Consider the following 4,026-nt stretch of genomic DNA (forward strand, 5'->3'; position numbering starts at 1 on the left):
CTATCTATCTATCTATCTATCTATCTATCTATCTATCTATCTATCTATCTATCTATCTATCTATCTATCTATCTATCTATCTAATCTGTCTGTCTGTCTGTCTATGCCTCAGTCCCTTTGTCTGTCTGTCTGTCTGCCTGCCTGCCTGCCTTCCTGTCTGTCTGTCTCTGTCTGTCTGCCTGCCTGCCTGTCTGCTTGTCTGTCTGTCTGTCTTTCTGTCTGTCTGCCTGCCTGCCTGCCTGCCTGTCTGTCTCTGTCTGTCTGCCTGCCTGCCTGCCTGTCTGTCTGTCTGTCTATCTATAATGGAATTATATGTTTCCATAAGAAAGAATGATACTGCCACATTTGTTAGGAAATGGAAAGTCCTGGCAAAAATTATATTAAGTGAAATAAGCCAGGCATAAAGAAAAATAGGTCCCATGGTTTCCCTTATTTGCAACAATTAGTGTATGTCTAGGACAAACAGAAAAGGTAAAAAACTATGTACATATGACCAGATAAGATGAAGTTAAGCGAAATGAACCTCTAGATAGGGACACAATTGGTCTTTTTTTCTTGCTATTTTTTCTAATGTATTTATATTGTACCATGTGATTTTTTTTGTTGCTTTATATGTTCATCCCCCACAGTATAACTCCTGTTTTCACTGTATTTGATATCAGTGCCCTGCATTTTTTATATACAGTTCTCTAATTTGGGGAGGGGAAGAGAAAAAACAAAATGTTTAAATAGGGATACAGGTTGACCCATTGCAACAATGAGATGTACAAGATATTATGTTGAAAAACAAACTTTACAATTTAGGCGGGGGTAAGGGGGGGATGTTGTGGAGGTGGGAGGGAAGGGGTGGTGGGGGAAACCAAAGGAGGAGGCAACAATGCTTGATAGGAAATATACTCATTACCTTGCTCATGTAACTGTAACCCCTGTGTACAGTATTTTCACAATAAAAACTATTAAATGAAAAATTATAAAAACTTATAGAGAATCTTGTCCGTTAATTTTTAAAATATGAACACCTATATATTTGTTTTAATTCTATAAACCACTTTAATTTCAGTAAAAATACCATTTTAAAATTGCAGAGCAAAGAAGCAGCTAAGGTTAGGAGGTTTCCTTTTGGTTTCCATTGTGGTGAGGTTGTCTGTTCAGTCACCAAACCAGCCATTTTATTCCATTAACCACTGTGTCCTATGCTTTTAGAACTACCACCAATACTTTAGAATAATTTAGTCTTATAACTCCTTCCAATACTCAGATCTTTATAACTTCACGAAAAGCACTGTGAGTTAAACTTTTCATTCCAGTATGGTGTTTAGTCTTTGCTTTTTTTTTTATAGAATTAATTTGATCAATTCAATTTTGCATAGTTTGTTTCTCTCCACCATAGCAGAATATTCTATCTGATGCAACTCACTGCACATCTCTGTGATTGTTTAAGCAACCTATTGAATCTTGCTTCAAATATGCCACATTAGTGCCATAGGAAGAACCCCCCCCCAGCCCCAAAGTGGAAAAATAAGTCGAACAGTAATCATGAGAAACTTGTCATTTTCAAATTCAGAATTTTTTGTGATAGTTCACAAAAAAATTACTTTGACAATGATCATCAAATAAATACACCCAATCCAGTCTCCTAAAGGTTTTTAGAGGAGGCCTGTGGTACCTGCCTGCAACCTCGGGTGTTTTAAGGACAGAGAGATGGTAGGAGCATAGAACTGTTAATCATCTATGGACACAATTGTCATCACTTTAATCTAAGTAGGGACTGTGTGTAAAAGCTGACCTATAAGGCCCTCCTCTGAACTTGACCTTATCTAAGGTTCTGTCATATGTAAGGAGTGGTCACCAGATAGGGCTGATTGTTGGCTATCTTTCTTACCCACATAACAGAATAAATGCACAACTATAGCTTTGAGATTGTCTTATCACTTCACTCATGTCCTCTTAAGAGAAAAATCATAACCAAGAGCCCTTTCTCCTAGAAGGTAATGCCATCTCTTAGACTCTCTGTTCATTTGAACCGTTCATCCCTCCTTCAGTATCCTAAATATCACTACCTTTATGCCACTCACAGTATTCTCAGTAAGTTTAAGTATCAGTCCTTGGCCCAGATCTGAACTTAGCATTCTGCCACCTTCAATCAGGACTTAAGCAATGCTATCAAAACGTCTGCAGATTTTTTTTAAAAGACTTCATGCAAGTGCACCCCACCTTTCAATGTATAATTGAAACTTGGATGTCCTTTGGTAGTTAGAATTTTTTCTTAGCATGCTTTCCATTTAACAAATCAGTTTATGATTTGTCACCCCTTTGGGCATTCATCCTCATCCCTCTACCTACCCCTCCCCTTAATTCCTCTTAATTTTGTAGGATGTACATTGGATTCTTGACCACATTCTTCCCTATTCTTCTCTTTATTTGTTCACTCTTTCCCCCTTGGCCACATTCTACCTCTTTAAAGTGCCTTCTCCCCAGTGTTTTATTTTCCTGAATGTTGATTTTTCCTTTCTAAAGAATTAACAATTTGAGATCTCCCTTGAATCTCTCATATTTTGGTTAATGCATTTGTATACACTTGCATACCACCCAATGAATTTACTTCTAAGTTTATAAGCTAAGTCTTGCTTCTCTGGGCCTGATACTTATTAATTCTAATACTATACTTTAAATGACTAAATAAAATATCTTCCAGAATTATTTCTTTTATTTCTCATAAGAGATATAGCAGTAACTATATTTTCTTAAATCTCCATGGTCCACAGATAAATTTTCAAGGGGAATTGCTTAAAGGAGACTTTATTTATTTTGAATTCACTAAATCATAGATTTAAATTATATATATATATATATATATATATATATATATATATATCCATGACCAATATAGACTCAGAATCAACCAATGAAGTTAGCAAATATATATTAATAAGGGTGACTATGCAGGATAATTTTTAAAAATTCTGAAGGTTGAACTTACTTGTTTTAAAGGAAAAGGTCTCCAATTGTCTCTGAAAAAATTTCAAGATTTTTCTTTTGCATTTTAACATTCAAAACAGGAGGCACTAGCATCTTCAGCATTTATGTTGGTGACTATTTTGGCCCCATTTTAAATAGTACATTTATCAGTCTCTGGGGAAAATGAAAACAAAGACAGTGCCTCCTTACTGTTTAATTTCCAAATAGTTTACTTAGAATGTATTGTCATTATGGAAAATCTTGGTAATATCAAATTGAAACTCCTGTTGTAGTGCAAGAGACTGATTTTTTTAATTTTGTTCAAAGTTCTGAAAACATGTATATCAAGTCATCTCTTTTTTCCCTTGTGCATTCAAAGAAGCCAATAAAACACACTCTTTCATTTTGGTTAGGGGAATTTTATGGAGAAATTGCTGCATTGGAAAGAAGGGCCATAAAGAATACATCTTTCAAAGAAAAAGAGAATAAAATACCAGGAGTTGTCAACACTCAGAAAATAGTAGTGCTGTTTCAGTAATATTGGTAACTCATAATATTCAATGTACATATGCAAAAATGGGCCTGGGAAACTTGAAGGGGTTAATAGGGTTGGGACAGATATGGGGGGGCGATGGTGAAGGATGTCATTGATCAAGATTCGTTGTACTCATAAATGGATGTGTCAATTTGGAATTCCATTTTTGGGTGTCAGCTCTATCATTATTATTATTATTATTACATTTCAGTAAGGAATTTCCATTTAACAAAGTAGTTTATAAATGCAACATCTTTTTAAAACTATTTGTATTATCTTAAAGTAGTTGTACGAAGGTGTTTCCATTCAACAAAGCTGTTTATAAATACAGTTAATATTTTTTTTTGGAGGTTCCTCAAAAGACTTCACATAGAACTCCCCTACGACCCAGCAATCCCACTTTTGGGCATTTACCCAAATGCTTACAAACAAGACCACACTAAAGCTACCAGCACAGCTATGTTTATTGCAGCATTATTTACCATAGCTAAGATATGGAACCAACCCAGATGCCCCTCAGTAGATGAATGGAT

Source organism: Dipodomys ordii, unplaced genomic scaffold (assembly GCF_000151885.1).
Source record: "Dipodomys ordii isolate 6190 unplaced genomic scaffold, Dord_2.0 Scaffold298, whole genome shotgun sequence".
In the NCBI taxonomy this organism is placed as follows: domain Eukaryota; kingdom Metazoa; phylum Chordata; class Mammalia; order Rodentia; family Heteromyidae; genus Dipodomys; species Dipodomys ordii.